At 41.1% G+C, this 22673-nt stretch overlaps 1 long non-coding RNA gene across 7 annotated transcripts; it reads left to right on the top strand.

Annotated features, from left to right (window-relative positions):
- Window positions 1-635: 635 nt before the first annotated feature.
- Window positions 636-18847, top strand: LOC120395302. 7 transcript variants are annotated; one of them, XR_005592569.1, is made up of 5 exons: window positions 636-675; window positions 3764-3868; window positions 12720-12875; window positions 17376-17476; window positions 18730-18829. It is a non-coding gene; the product is annotated as an uncharacterized LOC120395302 (long non-coding RNA). The 7 variants fall into 7 exon arrangements; XR_005592570.1 differs by lacking the exon at window positions 17376-17476 and having other exon boundaries at window positions 3764-3829; window positions 18730-18847; XR_005592568.1 differs by lacking the exon at window positions 17376-17476 and having other exon boundaries at window positions 18730-18847.
- Window positions 18848-22673: the final 3826 nt, after the last annotated feature.

Below are 22673 nucleotides of genomic sequence, written 5' to 3'. Positions count from 1 at the left end.
ATGTTAACTTTATGTGTGTGTTGCCAGGAAGAAATCAGATGTAAACAAATTATCTGAGGTCTTTGATGACAACCACCTGTTTACTAGCACTTTCAAAATAGAACTCATTCAACTGAGCTCAATTTCAAATGCACTTACTGGCATATGATGTCTATCTTCCAGTACAATAGAAATTGGATTAATATCTATAGTGGTTCTATTCATATGAAATATCTAGTAGTTTACAATAAATCAAGAGCATTTGCATCAATAGCAATAGCATTAGTAGATCTGCTTGAAAGAAAAGTTTTCAATTAGTGTGAAATAAAATGCATCAAATCTGATATTAAAAGATGAGGAAGCAAATGCCAGAGCTTGGATATTATTACAGGCAAAAGCCAAAGAGCCAAGATAATTTAACCTACCCAAGAGGATGTTAATATTTGTGATGGAACAAAAATAACAATATTACAATAACATAGACCCATGGATGGTATTAGTGCACACTATGTATAGTAAACTGCAGATAGAAAACAAAAGTTATAACAATTGAAGGAATTATTACAGACATTTTGGCCTCAGCTGGTGGCCAGACATTGTGAGTGAATTTGGCTAATTAGTGGTGTGTTCTATTATGTAGACATCACTCTGTGACTCAAATTGACACCCATGTTCCACAGGCACACATTTTTTCAGGTAAGCTAAAGGAAACAAGATAGCTAGTGTGACGGGGCAAGGCCAGATGGCTATAGGAAAGTAGTGAGGAACAGGTGTGTTAGCCCCAGGCGAAACAAATCTGTTACCATGGTAACCAAATGGCAGTTGCTCCAGGTTAATCAAGATACCTGGGGCCAATTAAGATCCTTCCAGAAAGTAGTGGAGACAGCTAGGTTGATTGGGACACCAGAAGCCAATCAGGGGCTGGCTGAAACTAGTTAAAAGAGAGATTCTCTGGGCGTCTGGCTCACAGCCTCTTATAGGGGCTGGCTGGGGCGTGGCCCCAACTGCAGCCACTTCCCCCAATCAGCCCAGCCTAAAAGCTGCTATCTCCAGCCACAGCCCCCTCCCAGGGCTGTTTTTACCCCTTCAGCACAGGAGCAGGGGTCCACCCTGCTACCGGGAGGTTATTACTACTTCAAGCCAGACAGTGTGGCAGCACCACCTATGGTAACTGGTGGAAAGATAATGAGTTTTCACAATGGAGAGAGGTGAACAGAGGGGCTCTCCAAGAATCTGTACTGGGACCAGTGTTGTTTGACATAGTCATTAATGAGCTGGAAAAGGGAGTGAAATTGCGAAATCTGCAGATGATGCAAAATTATTCAAGACAGTTAAGGCCAAAGCAGAGAGCAAAGAGTTACAGAGCAATCTCAAAAAAACTGTGTGAGTGGGCAACAAAATGGCAGATGATATTTAATGATAAATGCAAAATAATTCACATTGGCAAAAGGTAATCCTAACTACACATATGTAGTGAAGGGCTCTAAATCTGCTGTTACCACCAAAGAAAGAGATCAGTTCAATGCGCAGCAGCAGCCAAAAAGGCTAACAGTATATTAGGCACTATTAGAAAAGGGATAGAAAATATAAATCCATGGAGCTCCCACACCTTGGATACTGTGTCCAATTCTGGTCACCCCATCTTAAAAAGGATATGGTGGAACTGAAAACAGTTCAGATAAGGGCATCAAAGATAATCAAGGATATTGAATGGCTTTCATATGAGGAAAGACTAAAAATATTAGGGCTATTCAGCTTAGACAAGAGATGACTAAAGGAGGGATACAATAGAGGTCTATAAAATCATGAATGATGCAGAAAAAAGTGACTAGAGAAGTGTTATTTACCCTGTCACCCAATACAAAAACCAGAGGTCACTCAAGGAAATTAATAGGCAACCAGTTTAATAAAATCAAAAGGAAGTAATTTTTCCCACAATGCACAGCTAACCTATGGAACTCAGTACCATGGTATGTTGTGATGGCAAAAAGCATAACTGGGTTCAAAAGAGAATTGGAGATATCATGGATGATATGGCCATTAATGGCTGCTAGTCAAGATGTTCAGAGAGGCAACCCCATGCTTGGGGTGACCCTAAACCTCTAACTGCCAGGAGTGGAAGATGGATGGAGCACTCCATAATTGCCATGTTCTGTACATGCATCCCCTGCTCTGGTATGGGCCCTGGTCAAAGACAGAATAGTAGCAATATGGATCATGGGCTGACCCACTATGGCAGCTCTTATGAAAGCTTTCCACCGGCCTATGCTAGCAGGAGCTGTTCTAACCATTCCCAGGTGGAAGTTTCTCTTACAGTGATGTGTCTGAGGAGAACATTCTATATGATTTTAAGATTATAAATTGTATGTTTTAAGAAGCCATAACATCATATATAAAAATCTCCTAGCAGTAGTGCTAACTGTGTGCCAACTGCATAGACAAGAAAACACATTCTAATGAAATTCCTGTGATGGTCATTTAGGCCCCAATCTGGCAAACACACATACTTCATTTCACATACTTCAGTGACATGAATAGAGTCACTGAAGTCAACCAGTTAAAGTGAAGCATGTGCATAAGTGTTTTCAGGAGTGAGTCCTTTAGTGATTTATATAGGGTTTTTTACCATACCTCAGCATATCTTGTATACTTTTATATTGTTGCTTCTTTATGTAAGTGCTGATAGAGTGCTTTGAACTCTTCAGGGTAGGAAGGAAGACACAGTCCTTACTCTGAGTTTACAATGGAAAAGGACAACTGGTCACAAAACTGTGCTGGAAGTCCTAGATTGTGCTATCTCAGTGTTTTTGTTTGACAATGACAACGTTTTTTATTGTGTTTCCTTGGGAAATGTGGATCACATTGCCTAACTCACGACTGAAATGTGAGTGACTCCACTGCAGGTAATGGAAGCCATTATTATCTGCAAGACCACAAAACAGTGCATGGCTAAGCCATATCTAATTAAAGTGACAGAGGAGTTATAGTACACAGAATGTAATTAACTATTTGGGGAATTTAGCCAGGATAACAGGCCTAACACTCTTAGTTTCTGGAAACTGAGCCTTTGTGGGCAATACCTAGTTTTTATATCTTTTCCAAGCAACAGAATAAAATGAAAGGCACGATTTTTATTAAACATTGCTATTTTGGTAGTGCCCGAAGGCTGTAATTAGAATCAGAATCCCATTGTGCTGAGTACTATGATGGACAGAGATATTGGGACAGTCCCTGCCCTGGAGAGCTCATAGTCAAAAAGGTTATGAAGAATGAGAAAGGACTTTGTTTGCTCTTCTAGGAGTCCAAACTGTTAACTGCAGAAATGTAACTGACTGGAGCCATTAAAAGAAATTATGAGAGAAAAGGCCATGTTTAATCATCTAGTGCCAAAAAAAGCATCACTCAATTAGTCTCTGAAGTTAGCTTTAGAAAGCGTTTTGCTTTCCATTTCTCATTTTATGTAAACACTGAGTGGGTTTCAAAAGTATAGTAGCTGGGTCGGTGGTAAGAAGAAAGATCTGTACTTTGTCTGTACAAAAGTGGTATCATTTAATTAGAGCTGGCTCAGTACTAGTAGATGAATGCACTATTTATCAAAGTTCACTTTTTTGGTTTATTTGTCCAATCTTTATTCAATTGTTGAATACAAGTCATTGAATTAATTATTTAACACAGGAGGGCCTGAATTTAGAAGGTGCTGAGGGCACCTACCATTTTACTGCAGGAAAAATACTGGAGGTAGATAGCAAGCCACTGACTCTTTCCTATTGTATACCTTTCCTAGACCTAGAAGCATGGCAAGAATTAAAGGAGAAAACGAGATGATGGTTTTATCTTGAAGATGTCAAAAGTAAGCTAGGAAAAATTGGAATGCATGTATATTAAAAAGGTACAAAATTTTAGATCTGTAAGTCATGAATATAAAAGCCCCCGAAGCTAGGGTGGCTTTTCTTTTGTTATTAGCAAGACAAAACATGATTCAGGTTTTTCTAAAATTAAAAAAAAAAACATAGTCAAATCCATCTGTATCCATTACAGTGCCCAGCGTTCTGTGAAACATAATTGAGTATTAAGTGACAGTACCTATTGCTATAATCTTTGACTTGGAATACACAATAAATAAATTTGATATTTTTCTTAGAAGTTGTAGTTGGTAAAGTATATTGTCCCGTGTCAAGATGAAATTATAAGGAAGAGTGATACAAACAGTACAGCATTATTTAGTAATACCATTGCAGTTTTCATTCTGTTGGAGACTGATTGTTTTCACTAAGGCTTTTAGTTTGAAAAGTTTCCTTCTCAAATATTTGTCATATACCCTGAGATTTCCCTGTCATTTTTGTTTATTTTGCTTCACTGTGCTGTTGTTTTTCTGCAGGGCCAGTTGATCTCATTAAACACTGCTTTCTCTCGCCTAAATCACTACCTATGTTGGCATCCTTTCATCTGTGAGAGATGGTGGGAACTGCAGCCTATGATGTAGATGGTTTGCAATGTCTCATTTGACTGAATAGTCTGAGATTTGCATGATCTTTGGCAGTTATTGAAAAATGTATGTATCTTGGTTGGGAGCTGCTGGCTTCCTACAGGCTCTTTTCTCTTCCAGCTGTAGGAGGCAGCTTCTGTCATGGACTTTGATACCCTGATGGAGATGATGGCGCTGCTTGTTACGATCACTCACCAAGATTTTGCCAGAGTTCTCCAGGAGGCCGGGTGTCTCTTAGCAACGTAGCCCAGCAGCGTCAGGATCAATTCCAAATTCCTTCATATCTCGCTTGCATGTGTCTTTATAGCGAAACTTGGGATGTCCTGTTGTTGTTGTTCCCTGTGATAGCTCCCCATATAGCATGTCCTTGGATATTAATCTGTCTTCCAACCTGCTCAGATGGCCCAGCCAGCACAGTCATCTTTGCTTGAGTAGGGCTGTCACACTTGCTAAATTTGCCCTTTGAAGAACTCTGCATTGGTGACTTTATCTTGCCATTTAATGTTGAGTATGCAGCATAAACAATGTAGGTGGAAACTGTTTAGCATTTTCTCCTGATGAGCATAAGTTGTCCATGTTTCCCCACCATACATGAAAGTGCTGAGGATGCAGGCCTGGTACACTAGCATTTTGGTCTTAATGGTAAGCTTTGAGTTGTTCCATGACCTTTTAATTAGTCTGCTAAAGGTGATGGCAGCCTTTCCAATGAGAACATTTATTTCTTCATCCAGTGAGAGGTGGTCACTGTAGAACCTAAATAGCTGAACTGTTGGACTACTTCTACCTGGTTTGCATTTAAGGTGATTGAAGGATCTTGTGGAACCCACTGTCATAATGGAACTGTTTTCTTGATGCTGATGGTGAGAGCAAATGCCTGACAGGCACTTGAAAGGCGGTCCAGGAGTTCTTGTTGCCCTCATAGCCCACAATGAAGATCTACTACATCACCAGTGAATAGAAGTTCCCTGATTAGAACCTTTTTGACTTTGGTCTTTGACTTAATTCGGGACAGGTTTAAGAGTTTCCCATCTGATCTTGTGTGGAGATGCACTCCATCTTTCATGTCCTTAAATGCACAGTTCAAGAGTACCGAGAAGAATATTCCAAAGAGTGTAGGGGCAAGAACACATCATTGCTTCCCTCTGCTTTTCATCTCAAAGCTGTCTGAAGTGGACCTGTCAAACTGGAGAGTTGCTCTTGTGTTGTGGAATGAACGTATTATACTTAACAGGATTGGTGGGCATCCTATCTTCTCTAGTACTGCAGATAGACCTGCTCTGCTGACTGTGTCAAATGGTTTGGTTAGGTCCACAAAGGTGATGAAGAATGTTTGGTTTTGCTCTCTGCACTTTTCTTGGAGTTGACCCAGAGAAAATATCATGTCTACAGTTGATCTTCCAGCCCTGAATCTGCACTGTGATTCAGGGCAGACATGTTCCACCAGCTGTTGTAGGCACACTAAGATGACTTTTGCAAAAGTTTTTCCTGCTACACTTAGTAACAAGATGCCCCTGTAGTTGTTGCAGACACCCTTTTCGCCTTTACTTGTATACAAAGTGATGATGTTTGCATCACACATCTCTTGTGGTACCTGACCTTCTTTCCAGCATTTAAGTCACAGCTGATGAAGATATGGTAATAGGCTGTCTTTTCTGCACTTGAGGATTTCCTCTGGAATGCCATCTTTTCCAGGAGCCTTGCCACTTGATAGCAAATCAACGGCCTTGCAAGAGGGAGCACAACGTGGAACTTAGAAAAGGAATTCTGGTAGGAAATGAGAAAGTATCCTTTGACTAGTAGTCATTGGATATTAGATAAATTAATAAAAAAGATATCCGCAAAAAAGAAGTGAGTTCCTTTTTAATCACAAACCTAAGATTATATAGGAAACACAGATAGTCTCAAAGAACTTTATATTATTCCTGTTAATTTGTAATGTTCAATCCTGACAAAACACACACTTTGTTATGCTTGCAATTAAATGTATATGGTAATAAAAATATTAGGGGGAGTCGTCTTTTTCTTTTGCTGACATAGGAAATTATAGCCTACTTTACCCTAGTGGTAATAACAGCTGCTAGCAAGGACATGAGGATTACTTGGCTTAGACACTCACCAGATGTAATGCTATTATGCAATCCAGAAAACACTCTGAGGTAATATTTGTTTGCCAAAACTCTAACAATGGGCTTTAGGTAACACAATACCCACAATGGCTCCTAAGCGTTGGAGTATCTGTTAATATAAACATGGGAATTGTCACTTTGCAGGAATGATAACTTCAGATCTAATTGCATCATATTAATCATGGGCGGGGGGAAAGATTGGTGGCAAAATGGAGTTTAAGTTTGGAGAGATCAAGTTGTTGTATCATTCCTCTTTAATGTCACAGCAGAAACAAAAGCCACAATATTCTGCTGTTCACCAGAAGGTCCTTCTTGTGTGCTCAGATGAAAAGTGTTAACTGCTTCTCTCTTGCAGTAAAGCAATTCAATGGATGCCAATAATTGTTTTCTGTGTATTCGAGAGAGAGCCATCATGCCCAGAGGACTCTTAAAGCAAGTGTGAGAATATGTGCTATAATTTGAGAGTGCAAGGTCAGACAAGGGTTTCTGAAAACTGCAGTTTACTGATTGTCACTGCAGCACATAGGTCCCAGATGGCCTGGGGAGTGAAAGTAAAAAGTTTATCAGTATAGCAATACTGGAAAGCCCTCTTCATATATATGCAGTTTATACTCGTAAAGTAATAGGGTCCTTGATGGACTGGGTGGTCAAGTGGTTAGTGCCAACCAGTCATGGGGCAGTGGTAGGGGAGCCGAAGACTGCCCATTCCACCAGGCTCCAACCCAGGGCCATAGGACAGCCAGCACATTTGTCCTCCAGGGTCCCTCTGAGCTACACACCATAGGTCACTTTCTACAACTGCTTTGCTCCCTCCGCTTCTGGTTCCATATAAGAAAAAAAAGGAAAATGAAAAAGAAACCAAACCATTAGCCCCAACTGGGCTCCTCATATAACCCTCATCGCACAAAAGCTCATGCTCCAATACGTCTGTTAGCCTATAAGGTGCCGCAGGACTCTTTGCTGCTTTTACAGATCCAGACTAACATAGCTACCCCTCTGACACTTTCCCAGTATAACTTATTTTGCTTGGGGAAGTGGTATATGTTAAACTGGCAAAAGGACTTTTTGGCTGGCATAACTGTATCCACACTAATGCTTTTGTCTGTATATTAGACCAGGCCTGAGCTTGAAACTCAAAATACAATCCATGGAGGTGCAATGTGCTGACATTAGACCACTGAATCACTGCAAATTAGCAAAAACAATAATAAGCATAATGTACCTAGCTATGCTCACTGTGTAGAACTGCATTCTTCTTTCATGTCATTGAGTATAAGGGTGAGCTTGAATGGCTAGAGAAATGCCCTATATATGAAAGGGTACTTTCAAATTATTTAAGTAATTGAGACAGAGGATGAGGGTTAGTGGAGAAGCCTAAGGTTCAAAAAGCAGAGCTAAGTCACTCTTTTTTAACCTGTCAATGCAGAAACCTACCATAGGATGATTAAATGTACTTATTTACCATGTGGGCAATGGAGATACAAAGAACATTAATACAAAGCCATACAAAGGCCCCTTGCTCCACTATCCATCTGGCTGCAGAGGGGACCCCTGCCAACAGACAGAAGAGGCATTCTGCCACTGCGGTGTGTTGCCAATCATCCTGTGAAAGCCCTTCCATGGCATTTGGGCTCCATAGGTCTTATGGTATCAGATGGTGTAGTTAGGTGGAGTGGCATCCCTCTGTGCCTGAGTGGGTGGAATCAGACCGAGCCTGGCCCTTGCACCAGAAGGTGTGAGAGAGGAAGGACAGGAAGTATAAGAGGTGGGCCTCTGCTCAATTGAAGGGAAGCCAGGGAAGGAGACAAACACCTCTTGACTGCAGCCCCCCGGCCCTGCGACTGAACCAGGTACACCCTGCCTCCAGAGGAGACCGAATCAGGAGAGGAGTTGCTGAGCTTCCTGGAGGCCAAATACTCTGAGGAAACAGAGGATTCCTGGACACCAAAACCCCTCCCCAGATTGTGGTAGGAAGTAGCCCAGGGAATCCGGACTTTAGTCCGGTTTTGCTGTCAGTGCTCGTTGGTGTGTTTTGGTGGGATCCCCGCTAGCTCAGTGGCAGAGTCCTCCACCATTCTCAGGACCCCAGGTCCCCCTACAACCTGTGGCCTCCCCACTTCCTGGGGTGGCCGCCTACCCACCTTAGGCCAAGAGGCCTGTGTTTGTTTGCTGTCTGCTTGAGCCAAGAGGCCTGGTGAAAGACTGTTTGTTACTCCACCCTGTTGGAGGGACTGAGCTCCAAGACTGTTTGCTACTCCACACAGCTTTAGGGCCAGGGCCTCCTAGACTGCAGCCCTCGATTGGCTAACTCCCTCTGTGACTGGGTTGACCCCACAGTGACCCAGTGAGGTGGAGTGGTCTCTCTCTGAGCTGGAGGGGAAGGGACAACTGCCACTCCATTACAAATGGAAACATGTGTCAGTTGTGCTCCATCTTCTCCAGCTATCCCCAACAAAGTAAGCTGATGGAAGGATGAGATCACCCCTCCTTATGGTAAATCCCATAGGAAGGGGTTAAGAGGAGGGGAGATTCCACAAGTTTCTCCATGAACTTTCTACACATTTTTCTTTTGGGGACGGGAGAAGTGTACTGAAGTAAAAGAAGGATCAACCAGAAAAAGAGTGGGAATGAAGAATTTGTATTATTCCAAAATATTTAAGAAACTAGGTCAGTATTCTTTTGGAAAGAGAAGACAGGGCTGCCAAAGGAGGGGGGGCAAGTGGGACAATTTGCCCCAGGCCCTGCAGGGGCCCTCACGAGAATGTCGGAGGCTCCCCCCAACAGCCGCCTTCCCCCATTCCCCGGTGCCTCAGCGCGCCGTATCCAAGAGCGGCCCTGGACAGAGGAGCTAAAGCGGCATGGCTCCAGTGGGGCCTGAGCTCCTCCTGCTCAGAGCTGCATGGTAAAGGGGGCAGGGCTGTGAGCTGTGGCCAAGTGGCGCGAGCTCAGGTGCTGCCGGAGCCATGCTGCTGCAGCGCTGTCCAGGGCCACTCCTGGATGCGGCACGCTGAGGCTCCGGGAGATGGGGGGGGCAAGTGGCATGGTAATGGGGCCGGGGCTGGGGGGGTTGGATAAGGGGCAGGGAGTCCCAGGGAAAATCATGGGACAGGGAGGGGGCAGAGGTTCGGGGCGGCGGGGTGGTCAGGGGACGGCGTAGCTTCATTTCAGTGCCATAGGGAGATTCATGTCAGGGGAGAGTAGCTTCATTTAAAATTAGCCACTTTAGATTAACAGTGATAGAGCTAAGAGAGCCATGGGGGAGGGATCACATGAGAAGAGCAATATCCTACACCTCCTACCTCCTTCCCAACCCTACTAAGGGAGACCCCCTCCCCTGCATTCCCCAAGGCTCTAGAGGGGTTAATTCAGTGGTTCTCAAACTTCTGTACTAGTGACCCCTTTCACATAGCAAACCTCTGAGTGCGACACCCCCTCTTATAAATTAAAAACACTTTTTAATATATTTAACACTATTATAAATGCTGGAGGCAAAGCAGGGTTTGTGGTGGAGGCTGACAGCTCACGACCCCCAGTAATAACCTCGTGACCCCCTCAGGGGTCCTGACCCCCAGTGTGAGACCCCCTGGGTTAATTTAATTTTAGCACCCTGTGTCCATTCACATGCACGTGCTATTTTGAGCATTTCAGTTTTCACAACATAGGCTCATCCCAGATTCCAGAACAAGCTCAAATGCTCAGTTCGTGGAGTATGTACATAAGCTATACTAAAGACAAACCCACAGTAATGGTCTCCAGTTTGTGATGGACGCCATGGAGCCAGTCTCTAGGAAACAGATAAATGCATGGAGGTTAAGTCCATTAATGGCTATTAGCCAGGATGGGTAAGGAATGGTGTCCCTAGACTCTGTTTGTCAGAGGGTGGAGATGGATGACAGGAGAGGGATCACTTGATCATTATCTTTTAGGTTCACTCCCTCTGGGACACTTGGCATTGGCCACTGTCGGTAGACAGGATACTGGCCTGGATGGACCTTTGGTCAGACCCAGCATGGCCATTCTTATGTTTTAACCTAAATGAACCCAAACTTAGGGAGTCAGATATGAGTCAAGGAAGCCAGCAGAGTATCAGAAACCTAGCAAAATCTCTGACTGGATGGGCTCAGGCATTGGGTCACCAGCTAGGTGGTTCAAAAGTTTTGGATTTATTTTTTTAAGCAGAATTTTTTTATTGTTTCTTTAAACAATCAAACACAGCAAGCAGCAAATATTTGGCCACACACTTCTGAAACCCCAAACCATGTTCAGGTTTTGGCAGACTAATTTCAGCTTTTCAATTAAAAAAACTGCAACAAATTTTGAAGGAAAGCAGACATTGTCCGTGATTTTTTTTCTGGTTTTTAAAAACCCCTAGTTTAAAATCCTAAAGAAGTTTTGACGGTAAATATTTGTCCAACCCTTTTATTGAGCTTTAGTGCCTTTTAGCACTAGCTGATGCTGAGAACCAGTGATACCTTGTAAAGGTGACTTGAAAAGAAGTTTTCTCAAAACTGGGTTTGTGCTGAGATGCAGAAGGTGTTTAAATGTTTATTTTTCCCAGGGCCGCCCCGGGGAGGGGGGGGGCAAGTGGGGCAATTTGCCATGGGCCCCACAGGGCCCTCACAAGAATATAGTATTCTATTGTATTGCAATTTTTTTTATGGAAGGGGCCCCTGAAATTGCTTTGCCCCAGGCCCCCTGAATCCTCTGGGTGGCCCTGAGAGAAGGACTATAAGAAGAACTTTCTTAAACTATAAGAAATTGTTAAGGGAATTGAAAAGATAAATGCAACAAGGCTATTTAAGCTTGTGTCAGATAAAGAGGGCAGACAATATAAACTATAGAAAGCCTATGCTCTAAAGGAAATTAGGTGGAATTTTGCATAGAGCGAGAACTTATTATAGTGAAGAAACAGGAGCCAAGTACTCTAAATGGTTTACAAAAGGATTTAGTAAAGTATTTTGAGGGAAAATAAACTATTCCAGAGCACTGATTGGAGAACTACTGCTAAGGCAAAAGAGAGATACCCCAAAGCATATAGGCCTTCTGGTCTTTTTTCTAAAATGTCTTATGTTCTTTACTAAGGGGAATAGTGTGTCTCCCTTCAGTTCATTTAAAAATACATATTTTGGCTCAAGACAGTGGAATAAGTTATTTTGGGCTGTTGTGGTCTATCTACTATAATATGTATTTACAGGATTTCTAAACAGCAGATGGTTCAGTAAATAGATCTAGCTTCCTGGCCTGGAGAGAGACAGAGGTAGTGAAACTGTCATGAAAGGGGTGCACTCAAAATGGATGTAAAATACAGCCCATCCGGTAACTGTGACAGATATCTGTCAGTGAGGACCATTTACATTCCCTCTCCTTAGTGTAACTGTCATAGAGAGATTCAAGGTGGGTGAGGTTACAGTATATTTTATTGGATCAACTTCTCCAAGATTGAGCTCGCACAGAGCTTTTCTTCAGGTCTAAAACAACACTGCATATAATGGCAATATAGCCAGTCTGTTGTTTATAGATCTTTTGTTGAGAAAATGAAGTTACTGCATATGCCAATTAGCCCCTTTTCTAAATGAAATAATGTCATTTCTGAACATAGTAATTTGTCTTTTAAAAAATTTCTAATAGCCAGATTCTAAACCTTGTGTAGAAGAGTTTATGCTGGGAACACAACCATAAGCTTAATAAAGCCAATAGCAGTTAGTGTCACTAAAACAATAATAATAATAATAATAATAAAAACAAAAGGTGATAGCTGAAGACAGTCTCTAAGGAATTTTGGACTAGACTTGATTTTGGTCTTTCATCTCCCTTCTCCCATTCTTTTACAGTTTCCCTGAACATTGTCCATTACAGGGATGTAAGTATATTTCAAACTGAAACAGCCCTGGTTTGGATTTGATCACTAAGCCATTAACTGTACCCAGCCCAAGTTTGTTTATGGGTGTATATACATTATATATGAAAAATATCATTTACAAAGGGCTGAATATTTTTAACAGGACACTTAAGAATCCAGAGGTTTTTCCTCACCATGTCATAAACAAATTCATTGTTGGTCACCTTTTGTATTGATAGAGTTTCTTCATGTACTTTTACCAAAACACAGCTCTTGATTATTTGAATAGGTTGACTGCTCATGCAAAACCCTGGATTTATAGTTCTGGTGACTGAAGCCATCTGTTTATCTGTAAAGCTGGAAGAACAGAGGTATGAGCCTCCGTGCATGGCTCTAGAAAGGTGCTCCAACAATGACTTGGAGGAAATACCTTTAGTTGTGAAAGGTAAGTTTACCTGCCTCATTCAGTTCATATTTTTGTCCAAGGACTTGTCTACATGGTAAAAGGAACCAAAATAACTAATAACTTACTTTTATTTTCCATATTAAGTTATTTCAAAATAGGGCACTTATTCTGAAATTAGGGTGTCCACACACAGACCTGAACCAAATAACTAAAGGTGTTATTACCACCAGTTGTAGTTATTTTGATTTGCTTTCCCATGTAGATGAGCCCCGAGACTAATAGTAATGGGAGATGTCATGCTGATGCATGTCCATTGGGACTTGGATTGAGACCACCAAGTAACTTTGTCAATAGACCACCAAAGAGACATCAGATGCTAACTTTCAATTCCTACTGAGCTGGGCTGAATGTGAATAAATGAAATACTCCATATCCCATTACCATTCCTCAGAGCAATCCAGTTCCCTTCCAAGCAGCTCTTAATTAAAATGACTTTCATCTTGAAGAAAGGCAGCAGCCGCATACACATGTAAACAGTTTAAATTGCAAATGTTTTACATTTTTCCATTCAGAGCTGATTTGTAAAAGGTGCTTTCCTTGCAAAAGCAAATGTAGATGCATCCAGATACGCACACTGAAAATCAACAGCCACGTGTACATGGACAGTGGGTATGAGCTCCCTCTCTATGGCAGTGTCACTGCAAATTTGTATAAACTCCAAAGTGTTCAGCGATCTGCTTTATATTAAACCCAGCCATTATGCTATCCCTGTTATAACAATGCACGCTCAGTGTATCATAACCGCTATTACTCTCCTGGCCAAATTGACCCACAAAATATAATGTTTTAAAATCCGTAAACCGCTGCCATGGATATGCCCCTCGATGCATATAAAAGAACCATTAATCTCATCTCTAAAGCAAGTACTTATGACTCAGACTTATGAACACCTCAGGAACGGAGGTTGTTGTAACTCTGAAATGTCCGTAACACTGAACAGAACGTTACGGTTGTTCTTTCAAAGGTTTACAATTGAACATTGACTTAATTCAGCTTTGAAACTTTACTATTCAGAAGAAAAATGCTGCTTTTAACCATCTTAATTTAAATGAAACAAGCATAGAAACAGTTTTCTTACCTTGTCAAATCTTTTTTTTAGTAGTTTGTTTAACACAGAACTATATTGTACAATATTTGCTATTATTTTTTCTCTGCTGCCTGGTTGCATACTTCCAGTTCCAAATGGGGTGTGTGGTTGACCGGTCAGTTTGTAACTCTGGTGTTCATAATTCTGAGGCTCTACTGTAGTGGGTTTCAGAAAATCCAATCAGGTATGTTCAGTTATAAACAGGAAATCATTTTAAAGTTTGTGCAGCAGAAATTGGTTTCAAACAAATACTTTCCAGTCCAGAGCCCCAAAATATAAACCATTACTAGCACATGACTTTTATCCTTATGCAGTGCTTTGGCTCATCTTCTTAGGCATTGTAGTCTGTTGTGGGTTTTGTGTTATGTAATGGCACTGATTCTCTTCTCACTTACACTGGTATATATCAGGAATAAGTGCAATGAAGTCATTGGAGTTACACTAATGTAAATAAGATTAGAATTGGACTCAGGAGTAATGTGGGTGTGAATCCTCCTACAGCATCCCCATTCCCAATGATCTGCACTAGCAGCCACTGAAGAGGCTGTCCGCCAGGTGAGAGTAGCCTGGAGATAGCTTACACCAGTGACTATGGGTTGTGAGGGTGGCATAGGACACAGCCATATCAGCCCTACACCAGCTGAAGACTCTCCCAGAGTAGGGAATTCTACAGCTGGGTAGATATGGCTACATTTTGCTCTCTTCCTGTTCTTCCCAGTGGTGTGCCAAGGGAGCCAAAGAGGGCTCAAGCTTGAGTCCAAAGGATTAGATCCTCTGACAGAGGAAATGGGCAGAAGAAATGTTGCTTCTCTTACGAGTTCCATCTAGGAAGCACTAACTTTAAGTTCTGGCTGGGACTTCGTAAAAGCCCATCAAGCAGAGGCTATCTGGGAGAGTCTCTGATCCAGCTCATTTGATGGGAACTTTTGCCATACACTCTACTGAGCCCTGCACCACCCCGACTCTGAGTTCCAGATCCCGCTGCAGCATTTTCTGTCACTAGAAGCCTGAAATCAAGATTTAGATGGCTTCCTTCAGCAGAAACAAACCCACTGAACTGCTTGCTTTGTTGTAAATTACATTGCTATGCTTCAATGGTACCAGAGAAAAAGAGAGAAGTAATCCAGCCACTGTTGGAAAAATTGCATCCTGCATTCATTGCATTTTCCTAGTTTCAAGTATTTGATTCAGTTTCATTTGGCATCAGTTCTGTGCTTTTTCCAATTTACATTTCATTTTCTAATTCCTTACTCAGTGAGCTGAACAATAGGAACACACACATACAAAAGTATTTGCATACTGTAACATAACCATTTTACTGTACAGTTGTCAATTTTAGAACATCTCCTTACAATAATGCTCTTGATTAGCCAAAGTAAACAATATGTAGAATTCAGCACTTGCCAGTTCCTTCCCTTCAGCAGAGTAAAAGAAAGTAACACAGTTCCTTAGTAATTGGCCTGTATCCACAAACACAGATTTTCTAAACAGTGTGTTAGAAGCCCAGTGCTACAGATATTTTGTTTTCCCCTCAGAATCGCTGTCTCCTCCACCTATTTATTTAAGAATAACTAGGGCTGTCAAATGATTAAAATTTAATCATGATTAATCACAATTTTTTTTAAAAATTGCAATTAATCACAGTTTTTAACTGCACTGTCAAACAATAATAGAATACCATTTATTTAAATATTTTGGATGTTTCCTACGTTTCCAAATGCATTGATTTCAATTACAACACAGAATACAAAGTATAGAGTGCTCACTTTTTATTACAAATATTTGCACTATAAAAAGATAAAAGAAATAGTATTTTTCAATTCGCCTCATACAAGAACTGTAGTGCAATACGTTTATTGTGAAAGCACAACTTACAAATGTAAAATTATTTTTTACATAAATGCACTCAAAAATAAAACAATATAAAACTTTAGAGCCGACAAGTCCACTCAGTCCTACTTCTTGTTCAGCCAATTGCTCTCACAACAAGTTTGTTTACATCTACAGGAAATAATGCCGCCAGCTTCTTATTTACAATGTCACCTGAAAGTGAGAACAGGTATTCACATGGCACTATTGTAGCTGGCGTTGTAAGGTACGCTAAACATTTGTATGTCCCTTCATGCTTTGACTACCATTGCACTTCAGGATAAAGAGACTGAACTAAGTACTTGTATGAGGTGAATTGAAAAATACTATTTTTTATCTTTTTTTACAGAGCAAATATTTGTCATAAAAATCATATAAAGTGAGCACTGTACACTTTGTATTCTGTGTTGTAATTGAAATCAATATATTTGAACATGTAGAAAAAATCCATAAATATTTATTATACATTTCAATTGATATTCTTTTATTTTTTAGCAGAGCAATTAAAAATGCAATTGGGATTAATTTTTTAATCAGGTTAATTCATTTTGAGTTAATTGCTCGAGATAGCTGTGATTAATTGACAGCCCTAGCAATAACCTTGCCTGCATCTCTAATCGTCTGTAGCCCTCTCTATTTACTTACTATATTATCTAGCCAAAAACACTAATTTAAGGATTGTGAATTCTTGTAACAGGGATGCTGGAACAATTTTCATAGTGGGGGTGCTGAGAGACAAACTGTGTATATAATGGAAAGTACTTCAACCCAGAAGGTGCAGCAGCACCCCCAGAACCCGTAGTTCCAGCACCTATGATCCATAAAGTACTACTGCTTTATTATTGCTGAGTGAAGAACAGAGGGTTTTTTCCCCATGGACAAGGGGAAGGGAGTATATTGGTAGAGGTGGTTGTCACCTGGCAATCTTTTTTCACAAAAAACATCTCTAGAGTCTCAACAAACACTTACAGGTTAAGGGCATCAGTTCAGAACACTCTTCCCCAGCTACTGAAAATTTTACCTTGAGCTTTAGCTTCAGTAACTGAGTATAACTGTCTTGACAGTTAAATGATGAACAGGGCTCTCTAAACTAGCCAGGTCCCACATTCTTTGAGGTCTTAAAGATACACACCCAAGAAAAGAGCACAATCCTGTTGGGAAGCAGAAGCATTTTTCCTACCTAGCAGCACCATCAGTGTTTGCCCTTAGAGGGCCCAGAGTAAGAGCATGAACATAGACATGGTCATGTGCTTTGATGCTAGCCAGCAAAGCTGGCCTGGTATGGTAAGGGAAGTTCATGGTGTGACATTTTAAAAGAGGATGCAAATGAGGCTCAGGAGGTATTTGAATCAATCAGAATTCCTCTTCGAATCCCCATTACAATGTAATCCCTGCTGCATCCTCCCTAAAGAAGACTTAACGACAAAATGTAGCCATCACTGTTCAGCAGCCGCTACTGTAAGTTGTGTTCATTGAAAGTTAATCTAAAGAGAACACCGAGTAACATTTCCAATTTGATACAGTGCCAGTAGGCATGGCAGCACTGAGACCTCACTGCAGGGGGGCATTCCAAGTCATAGCTACTTGAGGCTACGAAGAGGAGAAAACAACATTCCTTGTGCAGGTGTGTGATGAGCGGGGAAATAACTGAATGATTTTTGTATGAATGGGTGTAGGCCTCTATGAGCACATCTACGCTGCATCTGGGAGCAAGAATCCCAGCCCAGGTCCACAGACTTGTGCTCGTGGTCAGGGCTCTTGCTAGTGCTTTAAAAATAGTTGTGAAGTCAGGGGAGGATGGGGGTGGGCTTGAAAGCCTGAGCTCCAGCCCAAGCCACAATGTCAAAGCAATGTCTATCCGGCTATTTTTAGAGCACTGGCACAAGCTTCATGAACATGAGTCTGTGAACCTGAGCTGGGAGGCTCACTCCCTGAGGCAGTGTAGGCATGCCCTATGTGCTTATGGTGGGTGTGATGGGGTAAAGGGCAGTATTGGGCCCAAGTGTCCCTGCCTCTCCAGCCCTGTAGAGCATGCTCCACCTGGAGACAGGCTTGAAAAGGGAGCAACACAGCTCAGAATGGGGGAGGTAGGGGAGGAAGACAGACCTCCGTGGAAGACTCCTGTCCTGCTATTTTGCTCTTTCCTGCATAAAGTTAAATCTGACCCTATATCTATAAATGCTGTAGATCTAAGCCCTGTGCTGCTGCTGCTGCATATGGGTGTGGCTGTAATGAGAGTGACTTTCAAACGATACACTTTTTTTCTGAGGAAGGCTCTGTACATATATGACCCTATACATGCTCACGGAGAGGCTGCAGAGTAAATATTTTCATCACAGACTGTTCGAGTTATGACTATCAATCTATCGCTTGTTGTGTCTGGGCAAACATGACCATGCCAGGCAGTTCCCAATAGGATGAATATTTAACTGCAGGAAAATATTTTAAATAAACATTTGAACGGTGTCATTACAGCTTCTAAAATACATACAATGACTTTTGGCTGCTGGCCGCAAAGGTCCCAGACGTGAAGTTCTTGTGGGTGTGGTTTGATTCTCCTTTCACACAGTTGTGATATGATGACTTCTGAGATGTGTAACTTTCTGTGATTCTCACATAGTTATCAAATGCAGGATGACATTTGGTTGCTGTACGTAGAGGTCAAGGACACCTTATCTTCTGCTCTTTTGGATCTCTGATGAGCTCACATGGCACGCTGCATTAGACTCACCTCAGTGTTTAAAATTTTCCCACCTTTCACCATGATAATGGCAAATAGTTAAAAAACATATATTTATAGACAATTGAAGCCAATAGACTTGGAAAGGTAATGGAATGAAGTCATCTGACACCATGCTGATTACTCTATTTCTGCAGGCTGCTTTAGAGATGAAGTGACTCCTATGCATCCAGTCCCAGGAACAATGCCATGCTAAAAAGCACAGATAGGCCCACACTCTTCTTTCATGTACCCCTCCTTGACTTTAAATAAATGCTTTCTTCCTTATTCTGAAGCTCTTGCACCTCTTGTGCTTTATTTAAGATATGTGGGAGAGAGAAGAGAATCCAGTAAATAATAATCAAGTTATAATGGTTTCTGTCTGCCCAGATGAAAGCTCTAGCATATCATGAAGGTCAGTTTTTAAACAATGAAGTGCATATTTCCACGTAGCTCCTAGTTTAATACTCTTACTATGTAGGCCAGATTGAGGCTATGTAGAATGCTTTGGCATTAATATGCTGAATTCATGGAGAAGGAAGTGGGTTACTTGGGTTCCCCATCGGTGGTGTACCTGGAAAGTAAAGGAGTGGTATTAATGGGACCTGAATGTCCTCTCAGCCTCTGAGGACGGGGGTGAAATTTGGAGCCTCTAGAGAGTTACTGTCCTCTCAGTTCTAACATTTTTCTCCCTATAGTAGATGGTTTGTTAAAATGTTACTTTGGGGTCAGTTCCCTAAAATATGTGATTTGATACAAGCACATCCATCTGTCTTGGTGAGAAGGATGGTTACTACAATGATGGGTAAAAGAAGGGAATAAAACAAGGTAATATTTAGGGTATAAATTCCTCTCTTTGCTAACCCTGCTGAGGAAAAAGAGCATCCAGTAATCAGAAGAAAATATAAAGAGCACTGTCAGGAATTTGTGTTTCAATGCTGACATTTGACAAGTCTATTGTAACTTGCTCCTTTGCAGGAAATATGGGGAAATATAGCCAAAATTAACCTACTGTAAGATGGATACACATCTGGTTGGAAAACCATACCCAGAGAGTAGTTATAAATGGTTCAGAGTCAAGCTGGAAGGTCATATCAAGAGGGATCCCACGGGGGTCTGTCCTGGGTTCTGTTTGAGTCAAAATCTTCATAAATGATTTGGATGATGGCATAGTGAGTACACTTATGAAGTATGAGGATGAGACCAAACTGGAAGGCATTGCAAGCGCTTGGGAGAACAGGATTAGAATTCAAAATAATCTTGACAAAGTGGAAAAATGGTCTAAAATAAATAGGATGAAATTCAATAAGGACAAATGCAAAGTACCTACACTTAGGAAGGAATAATCAATTGAACAAATACAAAATGGGAAATGGCTGCCTAGGAAGGAGTACTGCAGAAAAGGAGGTTATAGTAGATCACAAACTAAATATGAGTCAACAATACAATATTGTTGCAAAAAAAGAGGACGCCATTCTGGACTGTAATAGCGGAAGTGTTGTAAGCAAGACATGACAAGTAATTCCTCCACTCTACTCAGCACTAAGAAGACTTCAACTGGAGTACTGTGTCCAGTTCTGCGCACCACACTTCAAGCAAGACATGGACAAATTGGAGAAAATCCAGAGAACAACAATAAAAATGATTCAAGGTTTAGACTCTAGACCACATGACATATGAGGAAAGATTGAAAAAATGGGTTTGTTTAGTCTGGAGAAGGGAAGAATGAGGAGGGGACATGATAACAGTCTTCAAGTACATAAAAGATTGTTATAAAGAAAAGGGTGATAAATTGTTTTCCTTAACCGCTGAGGACATGACAAGAAGTGATGTACTTAAATTGCAGCAAGGAACATTTAGGTTAGACATTAGGAAAAACTTCCTAACTAAAAGGATTGTTAAGCACTGGAACAAATTACCTAGGGAGGCTGTGGAATCTCTGTCATTGGAAGTTTTTAAGAACAGTTTAGACAAACATTTGTCAGGGATGGTCTAGATAATAGTACTGCCTCAGTGCAGGAGACTGGACTAGATAGCCTCTTGGGGGCCCTTCCAGTTTTACATTTCTATGATTTTCTATAATTGTAGATCCTAAGCAAATGATTCTATTTAGCACATGTGTTTCATGAAGACCTGAAAAAGATTTTGCATTAAGCATGTATGATATTCTGTAATCAAATTTCTCTCTGTGTGGGTAGTTATATTACTTTCATCACCAAAATATTTGTGTGCTGTATGAAATTACATAAATGCATGCTAGTGAGCTACGCAGAAAGCTGTGCTTGTTTCCTCTTTTATATGTCTCAAGGAAAGGAATTATCAGAACTTTATTCTTCTTCTAATACTCTATAATAATTGGAGATAAACCAATCTCCTAGAGCTGGAAGGGTCATTGAGTCCAGTCCCCTGCCTTCACTTGCAGGACCAAGTACTGATTTTTGCCCCAGATCCCTAAATGGTCCTCTTCAAGGATTGAACTCACAACCCTGGGTTTAAGAAGGCCAATGCACAAACCACCAAGCTATCCCTCTGCTTTATTTTTATTCTTTTTGTGCCTATTCCAAGAAGAGGGTCAGATGTGTGTGGCTTTGTCTTTATTACAAAAAAAAGTGTTTTTTTTACAGCAAGATAGCTATTTCAAGGTAAAATCCTAGTGGAGACAAGGTACAGGTAGTTTTACCTTGAGGGAGCTAGCTGAGGAAGATCCTATACTCCACACATGTTTTGCCCTGACTAGCTACATTAAGGTAGAAGTTACAGTACTTTATATCCACTAGCATCTTACATCAAGGCAGCTATCTCAATATAAAAACACATACCTTTTGTGCAGTGAAGAAAACCTCTGTGTGTGTGTGTGAGAGAGAAGGTGGATTTGGGGTTGTTTGGGTAACTTTTTGTAGAGTATGTGTGTCATAGGGAGGCTAGGGAAAGGGTATGAGTCTTGCGTTTTGCTACGCAGGTGATCAAATTGGGGTTATTCTTAACTCTTGTCTTACAGAACTCTGCAGCCAAGGGGAAGCTACCAAAATGTGTTAGTGGGGCTGGGGAATTCACTAGCATAAAGACCAAGGGGAGGCAGCATGTACTTCCCTATTCAGGGCTGCTGGACAGTGGCTTGGCCCTGGTTCAGCTTTGTATCTTCTCAGATCTGCACCCCCTGTTGCCATAGCCCTATGGGATTTGTGGCAGTGGGCATTTGCTGGGGCCTTGGCCATTCCTCCTTCTGACCTTCAGAGTGCAAATGATCTACAGACCTGGACAACTTCTGTTCAGATGTTTCTATAGTATGAAGATGGGTTTTTTTTCCCATTTCTTATTACAACAGAATTTCAGTCAGATTCTGATTGTGGAGGAAGAACAGAAATGGTAATGCAGTATAAGTAGCCTCTTAGTTATCTGCAAGGCACAATGTCTATACAGATTGAGCAATGTCAACACGTTTACCAGCTCCATATAACCTTCCATATGGAGTGGGTTCACTCCTATAAGAGACAGAGATTGATACTACTTAAATCATTTGCTTCCATCTGGATTTTACCTTTTGCCGGTTAAATAGCATGGGCCTGATCCCAGTAAAATTAATGGCAAAACTCTCATTCACTTCAGTGAGAGTGGTCTTGAGCCCTAATTTTGCAACAAGAGATGCACAGAACATTTGTACTCACTGCAAGTAACAACATGAAGGATGAAACAATCCCTTAAAAGGCTAACGTGCTCTGAGCCAAAGCAATTTTGTTTAAGCAATCAGAAGCCAGAATAATGCTGGGATGAGATTTAAATGTAATAACTAAGTTTTGTGCCGACATTGAAATACACACATGCTTTTTCCTCTCCTAAATCAAAGAGGAAAACCCTTCCCACTTCTTAAAACTACAAGGGTGTGTGAAAACATCATCGGAGCAGCTGCCAAATGAAACAATCAGCTCATGTGCTTGTTACCTGCTTCTGTTTGGCTGATCCATTTGTAAGATAGGATTTTTGTCATAACATCAAAAATTAAATTGGATTAGTATTGTTTTTATTTACCATTTGATAAGCACTAGTGAGGTGCACGGTGCAGTACAATGGCCAAAAATAAGCAATCCCTAACTAGAGGAGTTCA

Source organism: Mauremys reevesii, linkage group 1 (genome assembly GCF_016161935.1).
Source record: "Mauremys reevesii isolate NIE-2019 linkage group 1, ASM1616193v1, whole genome shotgun sequence".
NCBI lineage: Eukaryota > Metazoa > Chordata > Testudines > Geoemydidae > Mauremys > Mauremys reevesii.
Note: the sequence above shows the minus strand (reverse complement) of the source record. Positions and strands in the feature narration are given on the sequence as shown.